At 35.3% G+C, this 23,824-nt stretch overlaps 1 pseudogene; it reads left to right on the top strand.

Annotated features, from left to right (window-relative positions):
• The first annotated feature begins 5,253 nt into the window (after positions 1-5,253).
• Positions 5,254-6,089, top strand: LOC115528067 (annotated as a pseudogene).
• Positions 6,090-23,824: the final 17,735 nt, after the last annotated feature.

Genomic DNA, 23,824 nt, shown 5'->3' with positions numbered 1-23,824 from the left:
CCTATAACACTATAAAGATGGATACATGTTATACATTTGTCCCAACCCATGGAGTGCACAGCACCAAGAGTGAAATTTTGGACAAACTATGCACTTTGGGTGATTTTGATGTATCAATGTGGGTTTCTCAATTGTAACAGATACCAGTCTGGTGGGGGATGTTGATAATGGGAGAGTCTACACATGTATTGGGGCAAGAGCATATGAGAAATCTCTGTATGCTTCTCTCAATTTTGCTGTGAACTTAAAACTGCCTTAAAAAATCAAGTTTTTTTAAGCCAATTGACTAAGAGAACATTCATATTTAATTTTTAGAAGTTGAATAAGGAATATAAATATCTGTATTTTTAATACATCACATACATGTGTATAAATATCCATTAATTTGACTAATATTATCAACTATATGTAAATGTAGAAATGCTTAAAGAAAAACACAGTTAATTTTTCTGACTATAACTAATATTATTTTACTTATGTTAGTGGTACTAGCCAATGTGATAGTTAAAATATCAGCTTTAATAATAGGCCATGGGCGCCTGTCTGGCTCAGCTGGCTGAGCATCTAGCTCTTGATTTCGGCTCAGATCATGATCCCAGGGTCATGGAATCAAGTCCCACATTGGGCTCTATGCTGAGCCTGGAGCCTGCTTAAGATTATGTCTCTCTCCCTATGCCCCTTTTGTCTGCTCATGCTCTCCTGCTTTCTCTCTCCCTAAAAAAATAAAACAATAATAATAATGATAAAATGAAACAATAGGCCAGAAAGAAAAATATGGAGACAATTCGATTACTTGAATGCAAAACACATAGGAATCATCCAAAAGAAAAAAAAAAAGTAAAAGGCTCTTTATAAAAATAAAATATTCACTAAAATGGCATGTTATAAAATTAACGTATAAAAATAAATCACTTTTGCTTACTGTAAATAAAACCAGCAGATATGACAGCAAACAAATCTGTTACAGTAACAACAAAAGTATGTATAAAATTTGTAATAATTGTTTAGCATCTATAGATCTACATCTGTATTTATGTTTATATATACAGAAACATGAGAGAAAGAGAAGGAGAGAGAGAAAATAGCAATATCTACTGAAAGACATAAAAAGGATTAAATTAAAAGGAAAACCATAATGTGTTTCTGGATAAGAAAACTCAAATTGTAAAGATATAAAAATCCCTTAAATTAATCTATAAATTTAATTGAAATCTAATTAAAATAGCAGCAGGACAGAATTCATTTTACTTACTAAAATGAAACTCAAATTTATCTGATAAAATAAATATGGTAAACTAGTCAGGAAAAATATTTTAAAAAGTGTAATGAGGTAAAATAATCTTAACAGATACTAAAGATGAAAGCTAGGATAATTAACACTTTGTTACTGTCATCAAAACATATAGATGAAGAGTACAGGCAGGAGTTCAGAAATAACACCAAAATATGCATGAAATTTAGTCTACAATAAAAGTGGCATTTTAAGTCAGTGAGGAAATGAAAATGATTCATACTGGAAGCAGGTTATGTGTATGTGTTCATGTGTGTGTGTGTGCCAAGGTATACTTATCCTTTATTACAAAAATAATTTCCACATAAATCAAGTTCTAATAACAAAAACAAGAACATAAAAATAAGAATAAATTGTGTTTATTAGAACACTATTTATTAGGAAATCTTTTCCTTGGAAAGGAGGGGAGCCCCTTCTTTTATCCAGTTCCTGATTAAAGCTTGGCTTAATTGTAGAGTGAGCAACACTTAAAACTTACAAATACAAATATTAGGGGGATTTTTTTTATTTTTAATCGGAATAATAAACACATTGGATGCATTTATGTTGTTTTCACATTCCGGTAAAAGTGAGACTTTATTGGGTCACTTTTTAAAGTACCTAAACAGTTTTCTACCTTTCTGCCCCCAACTTGAGATATTTGCCTCTTTGTTAATGACTGGAATATGGTACAATTAGGGCCAATTGCACTACTTTGCTCCTTTAAGTATTGTTCATAAAGATAACTTTTCCTAATCTCTAAAAGATTACACTTGTATAATACTTCTGAAGAGAGAAAAAGATATAATTCTGCAAAGTATGAGATACTTTTTGTTGCATCCTGCACGAACATCTCTTAAGATTTGAATATCAAGGCTTAAAGTACCCAGCTATACAGAAAAAAAGCTATAGCTTATTTACTTCAGTTTGCTTTGTTTTCTTTGTTTATTTTCTTTAAATAAGGAACAATTGTAATCTGGGAAACAAATATGAGCCTAAAGACAGGACTCTGCAAGGTTCTCCTGGCTCACTTAGTTCAAGAGACTTTTCTAAGTACCACACTTCATAAATTAGAAATGAAATATAGACATATATAACTATATAAATATTTTAAATGCTACATAAAATAATTTATCAGATTATAACAAACTGAGAAAATAAGACAATGAGAATTCTCATTTTTTAAATCTAATTCAGAGCTGATATAAATCAGGAAATATACCACAGTCAACTCATTGGGAAACCAGACAAAATATATCAATATTTAAAAGACAAAAAGATTTTAAAACATTAAAAATAGTGAAGACTTTGAATATCCAATTTTAAGAATGAAAACGGTCTTAGTCAATTTGGGCTACTATAACAAATTACCATAGACTGGGTGGTTTAAAAACATTTATGTCACATAGTTCTGGAGCCTGAAAGTCCCACATCAGTGTGCCAGTGTAATCTGGTTCTTGGTTCGGCTCTACCACTGGTCTCCAGACAGACAACTGTCTTCTTTCTGTGACCTCTCATGCCTGAAAGAGAGCTAGCTAGCTCTCTGGCCTCTGCTTATAAAGGCACTAATTCCATTCATGATGGTTCTACTCTTATGACATAATTACCTCCCAGAGATCTCATCTTCAAATGCCATCATATTGGGATTAGAATTTCAACATATGAAATTGGCGGGGGACTCATTCAGTCCACAACAAAAATTTTAAAAACCATATTTTTTTCACTGGCAAACCAAGAGTTGTTGAGTGTATTTGCCTCCATAAGCTTAATTGCTTAATTCAAGTTAATTGTGGTGAATTATTGTTTATATTGGACAAAATCTGGAGTCAACCCAAAAGACTCTCAACAGAGGACCAATTAAATAAATTATGGTATAGTCATTTGATGAAATGTTATTTTAAAGAATGACTATGCTGTAGAAGGTTAGCAAGATATTTAAACAAACAAAAAAAGTAAAAAGTAAGATACAAACAAATGTATCAATATATTATCACCCATTATGTATAAATCAAACTAGTGGATAGATATGGAGTTAGGTATAAGTATTAGATTGATGGCTGGATAAGTAGACATATAGATAAATAAGAGATGAAAGGTGTCCTTTTTGTAGAAGGAAGCACACCAATTTTTAAAATAAATCATTTTGGAGAGAAATACTAGGGTAGGGCAAGGATATAAGGCAGAAACAAGAGGTTTTCACTCTTTGTTTTGTCTTTTTATATGAAAAAAAATTTAACCATGTTGCTTAGAGCAAATCATATGAACTGTTTATTGAACACTTTATTTAATACAATATACAGAGAGAAAAGTATGTAACTGATTAGGGGTACAGAATAATGAACCCCTACCAGAAGTATACACATTTAATCAGTATCCAGATTAAGAAACAGTCTATACCCCACAAATACCCTTCATATACTCAAGTGTGGTTTTGGTTTTAACATGACTGATATTTTGGTTTAATAGGACTGGTATTATTTAATGCTAACCTAGAACACCAAAACCATAGTTTTTGTTTGTTAAAGGAGTATATTTTACAAGGAGTTTAATATTTTGAAGAAGTAACTCTGTTAAAAGTGATTAGTTAACATTCCATTATTTCAGAAGAGGCAAATAGTCACCAATAGCTCTCCAGAAACCAGAAAAGGAAAAATGAGAGTTTGTGGGTTTGTTTTTGTTTTGTCTTTAGATTCTTTTCCTCTAGAAAAAGAAAGAATGGCATATGTGCTTTGTGATGTTTGACACCTCAGCTAAAGTGACTTGGATGATGAGATGGCTGGGCCAACTTGGCTTGGCCTTACAACTAACTAGAGATGTGGTTCTTTACATCTTGTATATTGGGGATGGAATATTCAAGATGACTTTTCATCTCTGAGAATTTAAATCCATATGTCCAAAACCTACTGAATATTTTCTTATGAAATATCCATAGATTTTCTCAGTGTGTCTAAAAATATCTATATACTATTCCCAATTTTAAAAGTATCACACACTTACTGTAGAAATACAGTGCATAAACAATATAATGCAATGCAATTATTGTAGAAATACAAAACACACACACACACTCACACACTCACACACTCACACATATATACAGACCAGAATCCCCTTGCTTTGACAGCATAATACTATATTTTTCTCACTGGAAATTTGATTGTTTAAGTTTTTTTGTTGTTGTTGTTACCCACATGTAAAGTGCTGTAACTACTTATGCATAAGCTTCAAACCAAGTAAATTTAGACAATTTTACAGGAGACTTTACTTCTTTGTTATATGCACTTGGTTGCATTTAAATTACAAAGGGGAATGTGCAGCAGGATAGAGATCTTTCAGGTTAAAAGCCAGCACAACATTACCCTTGAGTTACTGGGTATGATTTTCCATAAATATATTTTCCTTCCTGGAACCAATACACTCATTCTAGAGAAATGGCAGAGAACTGTACGGTGACATTTAGTGAAAATTCAGTTTTGAAATGGACCTGTGGCTTTAAACTATTATCTCACTTTCATGCATCTTAGATCAAGACCATTGAAAACTGTTTATTCAAAACTCCAAATGTCAGCATGAAGTGTTCAGGAATTAATATTATTCTGAGGTGTGTGTGTGTGTGTGTGTGTGTGTGTGTGTTTGATATTTTCCAAAAATAAAAAATAAAACTGCAAAAATATTTTTAACTATGAAGTAGGCATTTTTATCATTTCTAAACTTTAGACTTCGTGGAAAATTTGGGTTTAAATATAAATAATGTCAGTTTAAGAGATGATTTCTAAAAACAAAAAAATAAAAATGTACTAAATCCAACTAAACTGGAGATAGGAGGTAAATACTAAATCACCTAAATGAAATGCGGGTCATTGAAAAGGGAAGCCATTCTGGAGACCATTCATTGTTTGTTTTAAAAACCTTTGCAGAAGTAGGTGCTTCTTTAAGGTATGTGAATAACTGATTTAAAAATTAGCTCGTTCCCATCTTGCACAATGGTGGGTGAAAAATCTGAGAAGCTGGCTACTAAGAAGAAACCTGAAGTCAAGAAGTCTGATGCCGGTGGCAAGTTAAAAAGGGTAACCTCAAGGCTAAAATGCCAAAGAAGAGGAAGCCACACTGCAGCCAAAACCCTGTCTGAGGTAGAGGAATTGGCAGATATTCTTGATCAGCTATGTATTCCAGAAAGACCATGTGCAAGAGGAAGCATTCAGTGGCTAAATCCAGGGTTGAAAAGAAATAGAAGGAAAGGGTTCTTGCTGCTGTCACAAAACCAGTTGGTGCTGACAACAATTGAGGTACTCAAGTGTTAAACTTCACAAAATGCCTACGTATTATCCTACTGAAGATGTGCCTTGAAAGCTATTCAGGCAGCATGTGAGAACCCAAGAGCCAGCACTGCTCCTGGGACCATTTTGATTATCCTCACTGGGTACCACAGAAGCAAGAGGATGATTTTCTTGAGGCAACTAAGCAGTGACTCACTATGTGTGACCAGACCTCCAGCCCTCAATCGAATTCTTTTGTGTAGAACACACCAGAAATTCATCATTGCCACCCCCCATCTGAAATTGCTGTCAGTAGTGTGAAAGTCCCCAAACGTCTTTCTGATGCTTACTTCAAGAAGAAGCTGAGTAAATCCAGAAAACAGGGTGGTGAGATCTTCGACACAGAGGAGAAATAGGAGATTACAGAGCAGCACCGGGTTGATCAGAAAGCTGTGGACACACAAATTCTGCCAAAAATCAAAGTTGTTCCTCATCTTGAGGGCTACCTCTACTTTGTGTTTTCTCTCACAAGTTGAGTTTATCCTGAAAAACTGATCTTCTAAATTTCCTTTTTTTCTAAATTTCTTGCAAAGAACCTAATTAAATAACTGATCCATTAAATAAGTAAGTGAATAAGTAAATAAGAAAATAAATGGTTATTAATTTAATAAATTAATTAAATTCACCCTTTAAATCGAGAAAAAATTTAAATAGGAAGCATTTGTATCAGATAACTTCTATGTCTCCTACCTAATTCAGCATGAAAATTGTTTTTTGCATTGCTCCAGAGAGCAAGTAATATGCACAGCAGAAAGATAAATGTACCTGGTCACTGTCCTAAAGGAGTTCTGTACTTTGGGGAAGATGAGACACCGCGTAAGACAAGATAGTGAGTCATAGAATGTAATAAGTGACAAGAAAGCTAGAGCAGCTCTTCTGTCACACAACTCCATATTGCTTGAAAAATCAGCCACCTCTAAGTGAAGTGTGATTGTATAACTCTCCTGGATATCACAATTATGCAGAATAGATCATTAGCACCCATGGAACCAGAGCCCACTACCCAGCTTCAATGTAAACCAGGAATGATTCCTTGATGTTGCCTAGTCCTTCTTCTGTGTACCCCAAGGCATGCATTATGTTCTAAGCTCTTATCTCACTCTTCTTGGCCTCTCCTAAACTGTCATAGTTCCTAATCTCCACCTCCTAAACTATGGTCTTTTGTTTTTTGGAACTTAACATCATTGATAAGCAAACTTCTTGGAATCCTGAAACTCTTTTCAGAATGTTTCCTTTACTTATTAGCTCCTAAAGAAACTTGACTGTACCCTGAAGTCTTCACTTCCTTTGTGGCCATCTCAATCTCATGGTGCTTATCTTATTTTTATTCATATCACAATTCCATAGGAAACAAATAGCGGTCATCTTTTACCCTATTGTAACTATCAGATCTTCCAAGCTAAAAAGTATTTCCATTTCTTTAAGACATAGAATGAACTGCTTAGTCATCTTCCTTGTTTCCATGATGTGCCAAACTCCTGCTAACTCCCATTCATCCAGTCAAAATGTAGTTCTTAACTCCAAGTTTTACTTTCCAACAGTTGATTTTCTCAGCAACATCAATATCCACATAGGTGTTTCAGACAACACATAATTTTTCAGTTTATTTTCTCTAATAAAATTTTCCCCAAATTTTCAGCACCTATTTTCTCTTATAACAACACTCAGGACAATTACAATCATCAAAACTTGACCCTAATTATCAAAAATTTGAATGCAAAAACTCTAGTTTTCCCCAAAAAACTCTTTCCTTTTGGTTGACTTTTTCATGTACTTTCAGTTCAACTCTTCTGTCACCTACACAACATTATATCCTCTCAACCATTAATCTTACAGTTTGCTCATAATATGTCCATTATCCATTTCCTTCACTTCACTTTTTTTGAGTAGCTTAGAGTGTATGGTGCACGATGTAATTATTCATCTACACCTCCATATGTGTTTAATCCATCCTCTGCTCCTTCCCTATCCCCATCACCACATTTTCCTTCCAAAATTCCAAATCTGAATGAACCTAAAGAAAACCTGAATATCTCAGTCCAAAATATGACATTTTAGCATATTGATTATTTTGAATTAAAAGCACATAAAAAACCACAGAACCAAGAAAGACACTCTGACCCTCCTTTTTTCTTCCTTAGATCAGAAGTTAAAACTCAGGTGAACGTTACTGCCCCCCCATACCAGGAGAAAGGAAGACATTCTTATCACCAGAAATGGTGGGCCAAAAACCTGTACAAAAAACCTTGTTAAACTAACTTTATCTTCCTGTTAACTTCTTTACCATTTACTATCCCTCATCCAAACCCCTTTGAGTTGTCAATTCTTGACAAATGTATTGTTTCTTTGTCTAAAAGGCATAAGAGTTTTTGTTCCAACACCTTTTCAAGTCTTCATTGTCCTGTGAAGTCTCCTATGTAAAATGTAAAAATTTAACAAAGTTTGTATTTTCTTCTCTTGTTAGTTCAACTCCTAGGCCCAGCTGGAGACCCTAAAGGAAGAGGCGAATTTTTTCCTCCCCAACAAACAAAAACATGTCTTCCATGGGTCTGTGACCAAGCAGCTAAATCACATATCCAAGCAAACACACCAATTTTACTTCACATTCAATATCTCTAATTCAAGTGGGCTGCAACACTGATATTTCTACTATTCCAGTAATTTACTCACTTTCTCATTCCCAGGAAAATTACATCATGTCTTCTTCCTTTTCCAAATACATATTATCTTACCCCCCCCCCCTTCTTCTGCCATCTCAGCTGATGAGCTTGCCTCCCACATGAGTGAGAAGAAAGAAATTATTAGGTGATAAATATTTTATCTTTTACCTATAAAACCCAATCCAGGCAAGGCCACCAGTGACCTTGCCAAATCCCGTATTCTTTCTACCTACACAACACTTCACAAGCACTGTATTCAATACTATTGACATACCACTCCTGGAAACATTTCATCTCTCCTGAATTTTGTACCATCAGACTCTCCTTATTCTTCTCTAGGTTTCCACCCCCACCTCTTTTTTTCAAACTCCATATATGAAATTCCCTAGGGTTCTGTCCTATATAACTTCATACGTTTCATTTTCTTCCTGGAACATAGTTTACACAAATTTTTGTGTGATTTTTACCTGCTTCCTGTCTGTCCCCATAATTTCAGACACTAATGTTGTACATGCTTTTCTTAAGTTGTTCTCATCATCTTTTATATTCTAGCCATTTTGTCTCTGTTTACCTTACATCATACAGGGCAATACACACAAAATATATATTTGTTTTAGATGAATGGATTAACAGAGCTACTGTGCTCATATTACAATAGTAACATTTGTATCTATCTATCTATCTATCTATATAAACATAGAGACAAGGTCAAAGATTTGCTATCTCCTCTGTGTTTTCACAATTTTTAGAAACACCAGGTTTTCAGCTGTTCCTTTCTCTCATTGAAAGTAATCATATTCTGCTATTACATTCTTTTTTTTACTTGATATCTGTAACTGGCAGCTTTTTCTTCTCTTCTTGAGATATTGTGTCTATGCTAACGCTAAGGAGGTCTTTACCTGCTTGTAGCCAGAGTGGGAAGCTCTGCTCCAAGGGAGAAACTGCTTTTACTTTGGTGCCTACGGGGCATCTGACATCATTCATTTTGATCAGGCTACTTTCTACCTTATTAGTGATGCTACATGCTTCATGGTGCAGGTTAATTTCCTCTTACAGATCTGCATAAATTGTCAACATTATCCTATATCTCAGCTACATATTCCTTCAGGGAATTGATCAGCATACCTTCTCTCACTTGAATGCTACATTTAAATTCCCTACATATCTGTATTGGAGTATACTGGAAAAAGAAGAGTATCTAGAGAATGTCTGGTTATAAATATTATCTGAAGTGTAGTTCAATAATGTCATTTTATGTATCAATAATTGAAATACTGGCTTAGTTTACCTGCTGTTTTTGAATAAAATGTTGACAGATTTCTGTTTAAGTAGGATCTCCCTTTTCTATACCTTTGTTATAACTGTTGGTGAGATATGGATTAAATAGGAATTAATTTAATTTGTAATTTTATATTCTGGAGACTTAAGTTTTAGGTATCAGGTCCTTTTTAATATCAAAATGAAGGAACTTATTGTTTGGTGAGGCATGGAAAGTCTAGCTTAACTACTCTCTAAGAAACAGAGAAAATATAAGGATGGATCAACTAAAATGAAATAATTCAGTGCTGTAAACAAGCTGCCAAATGTATAACTTAAGCTAATTTTGCCTATAGGTAAAAATCACTTAAAAAACCCTTTGTTTGTTTCTGTTATTGATGTTCATTTGAACTGTTATATGCAAATAGTTTAGTCAAGGAATTGTTTCCTCCATTTTGTTTTATAGCAATGAGTAGGGTTGAGTTCATGTAGGAAACAGAAACCACTGTACAATATTTTAAGAAGACAGTATTTTAATATGAAAACTAATGAAATTATTGAAAGGAGGAAATGATAAAAGACTTCTCAGAAAGGCACATATGACAATTTCCACTTTCCAGGGGAGCTACACCCTCTGTCCACTCAGAGCATGAGTTACTAAGAAGTTGCCATTGGTTTCATTGCATTCCAAAGCATAGTCTCTATCTACTCTTTAGAAGGCTAGGACCATAAAGCTGATGCCACCACAGATACAAATGTGTATTGACATATACCAGTTGGGGATGGACACTGGACACTGATTCTGGCCACTGACTTATGTGATCACCTTTTAACACCCACAACCTACACACGGCACACTGGAAATCTGTTTCAGACAAAGCCAATTCCACATTCTTGCTTTCCAGAAGAAAAGAGCTAAATGGCAAGAGGATTGCTTATGTTCCATTTTTGCCTTCCAAGGCTCAAGTAAAAATGTTGTTTTTAGCTTTATGGCATTCAGAATAGGAGCATGAGTAAATGCTGCATGACACTGACCAAATCCAACTTAACTATCTGTGAAGAAAACCAATACCAAAAGGTAGTGGGCATGAAAAGTCCATTTAAAAAGTTGGTCATGAATATCCCACTTTACAGATATTATGATATTGAAATAATGCAAAGTCTAGAATATGTTCTCTATTCCTTGAACTTCTCCAATCATGAAATATTTGAATTTCCTAAATTCCCTAGGCTTTCTCTTGTCTTTTGCCTTACACATTGCTCCTAAAAACGTACATCATTCTCTCCCTATATCCTATTTATTGGCCCATCTGTCTATTTCAGGAAGCCTTGTTGTATCTCCAATTTCACTTGCATTTACTTCTACCTATATGCTCCCAAAGATCTCAGTGAAATCTCTACCATAAACTACCTATTAACATGCCAATATATTCCAATAGATCATAAAAGTTTTTAAAGACAGTCTTCTTCTTCTGTACTCAGTGTGCATAGCAGGGGCTCAGTAAAAGTTATTTGAATCTACATTCAAATGCCATTTGCAGGCTTTTTGGTACCAGTTAAATATCAGTCATTTTTTTTTTTTTTTTTTAATTTTTTTTAACGTTTATTTATTTTTGAGACAGAGAGAGACAGAGCATGAATGGGGGAGGGGCAGAGAGAGAGAGGGAGACACAGAATCGGAAGCAGGCTCCAGGCTCCGAGCCATCAGCCCAGAGCCCGACGCGGGGCTCGAACTCACGGACCGCGAGATCGTGACCTGGCTGAAGTCGGACGCTCAACCGACTGAGCCACCCAGGCGCCCCAATATCAGTCATTTTTAACAAACTTTCATTGTATTCAAGGTGCTTTATTGCTGATTACATGGTACATAAAAGGATTAGGTACTTGTTCTCAGTTTTAAGTTTAAATGTATTGACCTGTTAGGTAGATCCAATTATATTTACTTGTTTATTTTTTCATAAACTTGAAAAATTTGAAAGATAAGGAAGATTTTGTACTGTCCCATCCAGAAATGTTAAATCAACCATTACACTGAGTCTTAGCTTTTTTTTCTTTATTAGAAAAAGTTGGTAACCCAGGACAAAATTAGAGGTTGTCATCCACACAGAAGATAATCACCACCAACCTGTCCACCACTAAGGACTAGTTTTGAGCAGCAGATAAAATGGGAGGAGGAATCTTTGGGTGAAATTGGATGTCCTGCAATAGTTGGTGGAGTTGAGAACAGAAGAAATATGTTTTCTGAGAATTAATGACATTGCCTTCCCTTGCCAGAAATTCCATCCCAATACCTCAACCGCTTGAATGACTGTTCTTTGAGAAAATATTAACAAAATGAATTTTCCATTTTGTGTAGTATAAACCCAATAATTTTAAGGCTTCTTTTTTCATGATCTTAACAAAATCACAGAACTTTTTGAAAAATTTCAGATGTGAATGGTAGGTGTTATAGACTGAATTTAATTTATAGTGAATTGCTTATATTTAGGAATTGGTATCTTTTTTTAAAAAAATCCAAATTCTAAAATCTGCAGAAGAAAAGTTTGGAAAGTAAATTATAGACCATCACAATAATTATATTATTATTATGATTGTATACATCACTATCTCATAAAGCAAATATTGTACAGGGAGTCAAACCCAGATGGGATGGCAAACATCTTTACAGTAGAGAATAGAAAAACATATACAACCATTTTATGAGCTACTTACATCTAAATATAGCTGTTGTTAATAACTGAGGGGCTTTAGGAAGCAGAATAAACTGTCAGTTATCACTCTTTCTGCTATTAATGCCTGAGTAATTAATATACCAAAAATTCTTTTTCAAGTCCTGAAATGAAAAGCTGGCCAGGGCTGGGGTGGGAAGGAACAAGCAAAGGGAGAAAGAAAGAAAAAGAAAGAAAGAAAGAAAGAAAGAAAGAAAGAAAGAAAGAGGAAAAGGAAGGAAGGAAGGAAGGAAGGAAGGAAGGAAGGAAGGAAGGAAGGAAGGAAAAAGAAAGAAAAAGAATACATACTGGTTAAAATAGGGTGAGAGTAGGCTTTTTATTTGTTTGTTTTAGTTAAATCCTAATAATTTGTTAATTCCTTTCTGATTTAAGTAAATACAAGTGAGAATTTTTTTTTAATGTTTATTTTTGACAGAGAGAAAGACAGAGCATGAGTGGGGGAGGGACAGAGAGAGAGGGAGACACAGAATCTGAAGCAGGCTCCATCCAGGCTCTGAGCTATCAGCGCAGAGCCCGACGTGGGGCTCAGACTCACAGACTGCGAGATCATGACCTGAGCCAAAGTCGGACGCTCAACCGATTGAACCACCAAAGCGCCCGGAGAATTTTTTTATAAATAAAAGTGTCATAAGTGCTTTAAATTATATAAAATTTGTAAAAATTGCAGGAATATATTTTTTCAGACTAAACTGAAAGAGGCCAGCCTTTAGAAATTTGCCCTGTGGGTATATTAACAAAAATTCACATATTAATTATGAATGGAATGTGCCATCCATACTGGCAATTGTTCTTAATCAGAGAACAATTAGATTAAGACCAAAAAAAAAAAAAAAAAAAAGGAATGTGATTCCATGCACCTAAGTATTATACAATACTTTAATTTCTCTTACATACTGATAAAATAGACTTTAGTGTCTCACTTTTCTTCTTTTTTTTCTCTTCCTGATTCTCCCTTCCCTACCTCTTTTTTTCCTTCTTATTTGAATTTGTGAAAGTAAACTGTTTTTTTTGTAGAGTTAAATGCTGTTGCTGAAAATCACGGATATCTTGTTTAGTCTACATTCTGATTTTGCATATTTTAGGCAGTTGGTATATGTTTCCAATTCCCTTGGTTTCCCTGACAAGTCACAGTACAATGCAGTGCCTGACTTATTATATATGGCTTTCAGTAAAACTTATTGATTAAATAAATGAGTTCAGTACATCAAGAAATAGTGGCCCTTTTCCTTGTGAAGCTTTCCCATTGCATTAGAATTCTGCTGCTGCCTTAGTAATTTCCCACAAATTAAGCAGTTTAAAGCAGCTTCTATATATATATATATATATATATATATATATATATGATATATATATATAACATATACATATATATATACATATACATATACATACATATACATATACATATACATATATATATATAACATATATATATATATAACATATATACATATGTTATATATATATATCATATATATATGTTATATATATATATATATATATATATATATATAAATAAAACATATTCTGAAATACCTGAAAATTAGGGCATGGACATCCTTGGGATGTTATTACTCTGCCAGCTATGCCCATATTTTCTTTATTACTCATTTGATTATTTAAGTGACTGATATCAAAAGAGTAGCTCAAATTTGTATGTTTTACAATACTTGAAATGAAATCAAAATGATCCGTGGAGTCTTGGGAAGAACTTCTTTGCTTCTCAAACATTGCACTTGCTGATAGTTATTACTAAATATTTATCTACCCTGGAGTAATAAAATAAGTGCTTCGTAGTCACTTCTTACAGTCACATGAATGTACCTTTTTGACCATCATTTCCTCAATATAGTTTGGTAGGAATAATAGGGGAATGGGATTAACTATGCTCAGGTATCACATTGGTCCACAAATAAGACTTAATATTGATGAAACATGGCATGAACCTCCTTGTAAAGATTAGATTTCAAAATATTGTGAATCAACTTGTAATTAGTAAGATCACTTGTAGTTGGTTGATATATGATTGTTGTAGTCCATGGCTTGGGTTTGCATACATTAAACTTGATAAATATTTTTTTAATATAAGAGATTTGGCATGAAGATTGAAATTTCAGGAATTTATGTTTAGTAAATTCAACTTTAATAAAAATGCCTTATATTGATATAGTACTTTATATTTCAGAAAGTCTTTTTCTTTATATTTACAAATATAATTCTTACAACCCTGTAAAGTTATTATGACAAAGTATATGATCTCTATCCAGTGACAGATTGAATATATGGTCATGATCCTAAACTGAATCTTTCAATTTCTTGTTTTAGTTCCTACCTAGTTTTCTTGTTTTTGTGCATATTTGTGTGTTAGTAAAAATATTATTCAAATATATGATATAAGACTAGATAAAACCATCTGTGCAATAAGAATGATACAAAATCCTCCTAAAGGCAAAAGGATAGAGTAAATGGATTCTGGAAGATCTGTCCCTACAACTGTATTCTTCAAAACTCTATCAGGGGTTGGGGGAGGCTAAGAATATGATAGGTAAGATGCTGATCACTTCAAAACTTTACAAATACCTGACAATTTAAAAAGTTTTAGTCTTTTTTTTTTGACGTATTGAGATGTTTGCTTATTTGATGCCTATATTCACACAGGTTATATAACTTCACCCCCCAAAAAAACAACAGTTAAAATAATTAAAGTCAATAGTACACTCAAGGGCAAACATTTCTCAGTCACTGTATGTCAAACTCCTATGTATGAGTTATTGCTTATTTATGCACTGCAGCCTGAGGTAGAATTTCCTTGAATTATAGCTACCCAAACTAAAAATTCTAATTATTTTTGTTATTGGATCAACCTAAGCAATGAAAGCACAGTCAGATTATTCAAAAAACAAAAAGGCCAAAATCTTCCCAGAACATTCCTCTAACATAGAAGTTGGACATCTATTCCAAATCAAAGTTTTTAAATAATTTTGTGTCAATTGTATATCTTGTTTTATTTTATAAAAATTATCTCTTGTGCCAATGATATCTTTACTTAATTTATAATACATAAATGAACTGTCTTAACATTCTACCAAATATTTGAAATTTAATGTGAGAATCATTTCCTATTGTATATTTATTTAGTAATTCACAATCTTTGAGGTTCTGATTGATATTGAACTTGCACTGCATTGTAATTTACTAGATTTTTTCAATAGCAATGAAGCGTGACAACTCATAAAATACTCTACATTGCCTTGTTTATTTCAAGGACATTTCTCTAATAAAGAACAAAATGAAATAGAGTGAAGACAAGACAAATTTTAAAGAGAATACTATTTAGTTTTGTGAACTGCATTCCTTGAGTGGCGCAAGCAAAATGACTGTCTAGGGTGTGAAAATACAATAAATTAGGAAAGGTGTCTCAGTCTTTAGGATTTCCTACCAAATGGTTTCTTTAATCATTAAATACTGACCTAGTCTAGGAGGGAAGTTAATGAAATCTGTCTGAAAATCTATTGCACTTGACCATCATGGCCTTTGCATCCCCCTCAGATTGACTAAAACCTTTAGACCTGTTTCTTCTTGATTCTTGTCTTCTGACCTCCCTTTTCTTAGAACATTTACTTTAGAAAACTTGTAATTGTCAACCCTTTCTCTGCCCCTTTGAGATGTAAATCTTTTTAAAAAACCTCTTGTCAGTTTTACAACCAAGGACTGTATTTCTCAAGGACCTGGAAGCCATCCTTTTGAAATATAAACTTGAAGGAAGGTGGCATCCCTATTCCCAGTTTTCTGTAGGAGGACAGGAGCCTAACATTTGGGAGCATCTTAATCCATATTGTATTATCTCCTGTCCTGTCCACTTCCCATTCCAACTCTTAAAATCTCTCCCACTTTTGGTTTGGGGGCGGGGGTAGGGGGTGGGGGTGTGCTCACACTCAGTTCTGGCATTTCTCTCCTATTGCTTACTCTTGAGTAGTCTTCCTTCCCTGTTTAACTTTATCCTGTGCAATTTTTCCTTGACACACTCTAAGACAAAACTTAACCATGAATATCAGAAAATGGGGAAGGAAAACTGTCTTTAACTTATAATGTATAGCATTGTAATTAGGTATAAAAAACATTTTTGGTTCCAGATGAATATTAAGCACATATTAAGATATGTTTTTGCCTTCCTGTTTACTGAAAATTGCACTAAAATGAAATGTTAAGATGCAGCAAGAAAGAAAATACTAACAATGCAGGGAAGATAGTGACTGGGTCAGAGAGGTGATGTTAATCAACAATTTGCGAGATAATTCATCAGATTTCATGAAGGGTGTAGATGAAAGAGGAATGTGCAGAATTCCAAAGGTAAGATTTATGGAATATACTTTGAGCATCTCTAGAGTTTGTGAGAGTCAATGTGCCCACTAGGACATCAGTGGGGCTCAGGACTCCTATCAGAATTGCCTACAGAAAACTGAGCTGAGGAGCAGGGCTGGATAGTAAGAGCTCATGAAAGGATATAAAACCAGGCAATTGTGTCATTCTGTTCTCACATTCTTCCCTCATTCCCAGACAGAACAAAGGCTATTAAGTTTGGACTGGCAAAACTGAGATATATTTTCTCTAAACTGAAAAACAAAACCAACCAACTTGCCCAACAAACAAGCAACGATGCAAGAAGCTTAGTTCCACGCCATGGTTCTGGGGAAAAAAAATCCTTCCCCCACAGACATCTGGAGAATCCACATATTTCAAGGGAAAACTACCTTGTTTCACAGAATTCCCACCCAAAGAAGAAATCTACAAGAAGTTCTTTCCATACAACAGTAAAGAAAAAAATGCAGAAATCCACCAAGCCATTTTTGGAGTGTGAATAGACAATTGCAAATCAACAGATATATAAAAAGATCTGACAACATAAAAATTAAAACAACAAATAATTATTTCCTTTAAAAACCTATATCAAATTTATGGCCCAAATGTAAAACAAAACAACTAATAGAATATAAGAGAAGACAGTCCATTATCTATCGTTTCTTGTTTAGTTCTTCTTTGTTACCTGTGCTGCCTTTCATGGAAATCTTGTTTACTTGCTGACATTAAATATTTTGAATGGGTTATTTTCTGGGTGAGTTATTTTTTTAATGGAGTCCTGCATACACAAAGTGATTTAAAATCCCTGAGTTCCTGGGATGAAAAAAGGAAAAGCTTCAGGCACTCCCTGATGGGACATTGTTTGCATGGGGAAGCTGGATCCTGGCTAGCTAGATGCAGGGCATCTTATATGATGTATTTGGCAAACATTATTTGGCTTTCTTTAGTTGGTCCTGAGTTATAAGGGAGGGGCAAAAATTAGATCAGCTGATAATTATTGGGCAAATTTCAACAGTTTGGGGATGATTGCTACAGAGGCTACAGTTTAGTTTCCTGGGCTGGTTACTGCAGAGGTTGTGCGTGAGAGTTTTAATTTTTTATTTGATCTCACCACTGCACTTTTGTGTACTCAATCTCTCAAGTGTTTTAGATGACCTACAAGCCTGAGTTTTGCAGCTTTGACATCAGTCTCTCTCCCCAAACACACCACACACACACACACACACACACACACACACACACATGCACGCACACACACACACCACATACAGTGAGGGCATTAAAGCTCCAGTACACAAGATGGCCTGCCCATTGGGTATTGCCGTGGGCTGAACAGTTTACTTGTGTTTACTCAGTCTGGATTGTGCCTCGTCCTCCTCCTCCTCCTCTGCCTCTTCTTTTTCTTCCTCCTTCTTTCACTTTGGTATCTAGGGATTTTCATTTATTTTCTTAATTTGGTTTTTTAAAGCTCAGTTGTATAACTCATTTTCTTGTTATATTTCAAACTGTATTTCAGTGAGTTTGGGGTAGAAGAACTTTGCATATTAGCTTGTCCTGCCACTTGAACCAGAGTGTTTATAACAGTAAAAGTAAAAATCAAAAGATGAAGACACTTAGAAAAAAGGGAATAAAAAAGAGGTAAATCTGACACTGATGTTTAATTTTTAAAAATGTAAAATTTAGCATGAGAACTAACTAAATGTTGTTGAAGGGCAGTATGAAGCTACTATCTCTAAGTGTAAGATATAAAAATGCAATTTATAGGGCTAGTCCTGTGGGGAGAACTATGGTAAAGGACATTCTCTTAGGGGCACTACATACTCAGTTTTCTGCAGTTATTTACCACGGTTATGGGGATCTTTTTTCTCTAAAGTGCTAAGCTTTTACATGTTGTCTTCTATTAAATTGTGGTCCTTTCTTTACATCCAACAATTTCACTCTGTCCCCTTAAAAAAATCAACTATTTACTACACTTGCCCAGACAAAAACACACTTTTATTCAATATTGCTCTACTTTTTCCTTTGTCAGACTTACCTTGAAAGGAGAAATGCAAATTAAAAATAAGAGGCTTAGGGGGCGCCTGGGTGGCGCAGTCGGTTAAGCGTCCGACTTCAGCCAGGTCACGATCTCCCGGTCCGTGAGTTCGAGCCCCGCGTCAGGCTCTGGGCTGATGGCTCAGAGCCTGGAGCCTGTTTCTGATTCTGTGTCTCCCTCTCTCTCTGCCCCTCCCCCGTTCATGCTCTGTCTCTCGCTGTCCCAAAAATAAATAAACGTTGAAAAAAAAAAAAAAAATTTAAAAAAAAAAAAAAAAAAAAAAAAAAAAAAGAGGCTTAGTTCCCCCTGTTGAAAGTAAAGAAAGAGACTCTCCCTTTAGAGCATTACTTTAGAAATCTTATAATTTTAAGTGCTTTCTCTCTTTGAAATGCATGTAAATATTTTTAGTTGCTAAATAAGCCTCTTGCCAGGACCCAGAAATGTCTTTTTTTAGGAACACAGAAACCGTCTCTTTCAAATGTAATCATCAAAGTAGATAGAGTCCCTACCTCCCAAATTTCATGGGAGGCCAGAAGCCTAACACAGATAGGCCTCTCCTTCCAAGTTGTAGAACTGTCTCTTGTCATAAAGATATATGTTCATTATTCCTTCAGTTAAAAACAATTAGCAAACCTAGATAGTCACTTAATCACCACGTAAATCTAGGATGAATATGTGTGACAAAATGTCCTTTCAGTCCTTTTACTTAAGAACTAATTATTATTTGAGAACATGTGTGTAATAGGTTGTGTCTGCTTGTTTATCTCAAAGAGTGAGATTTCTTTCCATTTTTTTCATGTTTTAGATTTCCTTTGATGCACATCACCTGCTGGTTTAATGCTTATTCAATAATAAAGTCGTTTTCTTTCTCTACTAGTTTTATGAATAGATTTTCTGGGTTGGCATCAGATTTTTATTTTTATTTCCCCCAAGAACCTCCTCCAGAATGGTTAAGAGTCTACTTCTGGACAACAGAGTTTCTGAATGCACATTATATAAAATCCAGAAGAAGTTGCAACTCAATGCAAATGGAGAAATCCTTTTCTGTGGATGTTTTCCTATAGATTGCTAAACCATTGATCCAAAAGAAGGAATTGGGAAGATCTTTTCTGCCACCTGGATATGAAATTGCAACCTGAGGTATTATATAACTGAAACCTCCATTCATCATCAATGGTTTGAAATAGACACAAGAACAGCCAAAACAAGTAAAGTCTGTCTTCACTTCTGTTGGAACAACTGGGAATGATGCTAGGTTTGTACACTTGAAAATTTATGAAACTACAAAGGACCATTTGCCAACAGAGATCCTGTGAGGATGAAGTAAAGTGGAGGCAAATAGCAGAGGAAGCAGAAGAAGCAAGAGACAGAGTTAGAGTCCTAATGACATCCTTGAAATATTTCAGTCTAACTTTTGAGATTTAAGTTACTCTAATTTGTGCTTATATCAGTTGTAAAATAAAAATTTCAACAAATTCACTATGACACATAAAATGGTCTCATATGAAAGGTGTACAGCTTGAAATATTGAAAGGTTTTCTTTATACATTTTCTCCTCTTACAAATATTTATTGAATACCTATCATATGACACACACTCCTCTAGTACCAGGAATTCCTCAGTGAACATATCAGGGAAAAATCCCTGGGTTCAGTTCCTATATACCTATAAGAGGGTTAGTCAAGAAACTAGATAAATAATCAAACTGCATGGAGAAACACCTGGGTGGTTCAGGCCATTAAGCGTCTGACTGTTAGCTTTTTTTTTTTTTTTTTAATTTTTTTTTTCAACGTTTTTATTTATTTTTGGGACAGAGAGAGACAGAGCATGAACGGGGAGGGGCAGAGAGAGAGGGAGACACAGAATCGGAAACAGGCTCCAGGCTCCGAGCCATCAGCCCAGAGCCTGACGCGGGGCTCGAACTCACGGACCGCGAGATCGTGACCTGGCTGAAGTCGGACGCTTAACCGACTGCGCCACCCAGGCGCCCCTGACTGTTAGCTTTGACTCAGATCGTGATCTCATGGTTCGTGAATGCTGACAGCGCAGAGCCTGCTTGGGATTCTCTCTCTCACACCCTCTCTCTGCCCGTCCCTGATCACTCTCTCTCTCTCAAAAATAAATAAACTAAAAAAAAAAAAAAATGCATAGAAAGAAGGCAAAGGAAACACAATGCTCCATGAAATAAAGAGATGAATAAAGAGGTTAGGTGGAAACTTAGGTAAGGAGTTCAGGCAGATCTTGTAGAGAAGGTGACTTTTTATTCATAGACCTGAAAAAAATTAAAGGGTTTGCCAAGAGTATGTCTAAGGGAACACCATCTCAGGCAGTGGGAATAGGGACAGCACTCTTAAATGGGAGTGACCCTGACGTGTTCTAGAGCACTGATTAGACCAGTACAGCTGGACTGAGGAATGAGTGAGTAATTGGAAATGAGGTGTGAAAATTGTCTGACTGAAGCTTGTTGCTCCTCAGAAGGACTTTGACTTTTGCTCTGAATGAAATGGGAAGCCACTTGACAAATCTATCAGAGGATTGCCATTCAATTTATATATTGAAATATATTATTCAGATTTTTCATTGTATACTTTTTAAATAATAATGTATGTAGTTATAGCAACTAACATAGTTCCCCTACTTTCTTTGCACTAATTGTTTTCTGGTTCTGACAGTTTGGCATTCAGCTCTTTTGACTCAGAGATTGAATGGTACAAGTGTTTGGACTGGTCGACAGCTATAAGGTCGAGCCTTATAGTTAATGTTTTATCCTTTTACAAGGAGAAAATACTATGAGTTAATTCTGATGACTACAATTAATTTTAAATGTTATAGAAAAAAATACATTTGTGACTAGAATAAACTTTGGAAATTCTTCATTTGCCTTTTTCTTATCATTCTTACCTTTGTGGTACAAAAACTGAAGTCAAAGCACAAAACACTGAAACTGTTAATTGGTAAGATAAGATTAACTCAGGGGTACCTGGGTGGTTAAGTTGTTTAAGCAAGGAATTCTTGATTTTGGCTGAGATCATGATCTCAGGGTTTGTGAGTTTGAGTCCCCAATTCGGCTCTGTGTTGCTGGCATGGAGACTGCTTGGGATTCTCTCTCTCCCTGTCTCTCTCTGCCCCCCCAACTTGTGCTTGCATGCTCTCTCTCTCTCTCAAAATAAGTAAATTAACTTAAAAAAAAAAAAGATTAGCCCAGCAAACTTCTAGCCCCCATTCCTCTGAGAGAGAGAGAAAGAGAGAGAGAGAAACAAAGACATTATGTTAGGTTATTTTGATAAAATGCTTACTACAATGCAAAACCAAAAAGTTGATTACAGTTTGCTTGTGTTTTTTAAAATTTTTTTTTTTTCAACGTTTTTATTTATTTTTGGGACAGACAGAGACAGAGCATGAACGGGGGAGGGGCAGAGAGAGAGGGAGACACAGAATGGGAAACAGGCTCCAGGCTCCGAGCCATCAGCCCAGAGCCTGACGCGGGGCTCGAACTCACGGACCGTGAGATCGTGACCTGGCTGAAGTCGGATGCTTAACCGACTGCGCCACCCAGGCGCCCCAGTTTGCTTGTGTTTTTTATCTTTAAGCCTTTTAAAACGCAACTGCTTTCATTGTAATTTTTATAGTAACAGATATTTTTAAATTTATATGTGTTAAGTAATGAAAATTTCAAATATGGTACTTAAGTAGGGTTATCAAGGGATGTTTTATCTGGTGCCTGGAATAGTCAAATCTCCCCGTTGTTTTGGACTTTAGAAAGTCACCTTTAATTTAAAAATATTTGAGTCATGCTTCCTTCTTTCGCTCCCTAAATGTATTTGCTCATATTTTTAATCCCTGTTTTCTCCTGTTTATAATCTAAACGTACTGCAGAATGTCTATTTTGTTTAAATGTATGAAACCAATTAAGAGACAGTTATCATCAGGGCACCTGGGTGGCTCGGTTGAGCGTCCTACTTCAGCTCATGTCATGATCTCAGGGTCTATGGGCTCCAGCCCCTCATCAGGCTCTGTGCCGACAACTCAGAGCCTGGAGCCTACTTCGGATTCTATGTCTCCCTGTCTCTCTGCCCTTCCCCCGCTCACGCTGTATCTCTCTCCTACAAAAAATAAACATTAAAAAAAATTTTAAAAAAGAAACAGTTATCATCATTTTAGAACTGCTCCTAGTCTGAAAAGTATAATCTAGAGATTATGTTTGATTGTTGAAAGGCTATTACAGCACAGATTAGTTAATTTATTAATTCCTGCAATGTACATTTTTGTCCTCTCAAACTTGTTCATTTTGAAGAAAATATGTGGGAAAAGGAAAAAAAAACAAATTAAAAATGCTCTCACTGGGGTGCCTGGGTGGCTCAGTCGGTTAAGCGTCCGACTTCGGCTCAGGTCATGATCTCACGGTTTGTGGATTCCGGCTCCACGGCAAGCTCCGTGCTGACAGCTCAGAGCCTGGAACCTGCTTCGGATTCTGTGTCTCCCTCTCTCTCTGCTCCTCCCCCATTCACGCTCTATCTCTTTGTCTCTCAAAAATAAATAAAACGTTAAAAAAATTTTTTAATAGCAAAAGTAATTCTTAGTTCCTAGGGAGTACAATAGCATGGCCAGCTTTGACCTAGGATGGAGTTAAAGAACCCCCCCCCCCCATCCCAGCCTCCACCCTGGCTTCTGGGTTGCTGAGTGCCTCAGGAATCCAGGCTTAAACTAACTATTTTAAATTCCATTCAAATATATAGACTTCTTGTTCACTTCTCATTGTAGTCACAGTAGTGACTACTTGTTCACTACTTGGGTGTTTTGTCCATTTAAGGTTACCATGGCCAAAATATTAATTCTCATTGTATGCATGAAGATAAATTTTGTGTTATAAACACATGATACACCGTGGTTTATCTTAGTAACACTACATGTGAATCTTCTGCTTGTTCTTTTCACTCTAGACCAACATATAATCCCCTCCTACTTTTTTCTCTCTCTCAGAAACTTCCTTTACTTCTTTCACATACTATGTATTTATCTTTATGCCTATTTGAAAAAAGAAAATCCCTCCCTTTAAAGTAGAACTTGTCATTGTATACGGTAAATTAAAGGGTAAGATTACATGACCACAGAACACTGAGTAGATGAAGAAATGACAACTTCATGATGAAATTACAGAAATGAAAGCCATAGTTTCTCTCTGAACTCCTGAATTTTTT

This window comes from Lynx canadensis, chromosome A1 (assembly GCF_007474595.2).
Source record: "Lynx canadensis isolate LIC74 chromosome A1, mLynCan4.pri.v2, whole genome shotgun sequence".
Taxonomy (NCBI): Eukaryota; Metazoa; Chordata; class Mammalia; order Carnivora; family Felidae; genus Lynx; species Lynx canadensis.
This window is presented reverse-complemented; position numbering and strand designations above follow the sequence as displayed.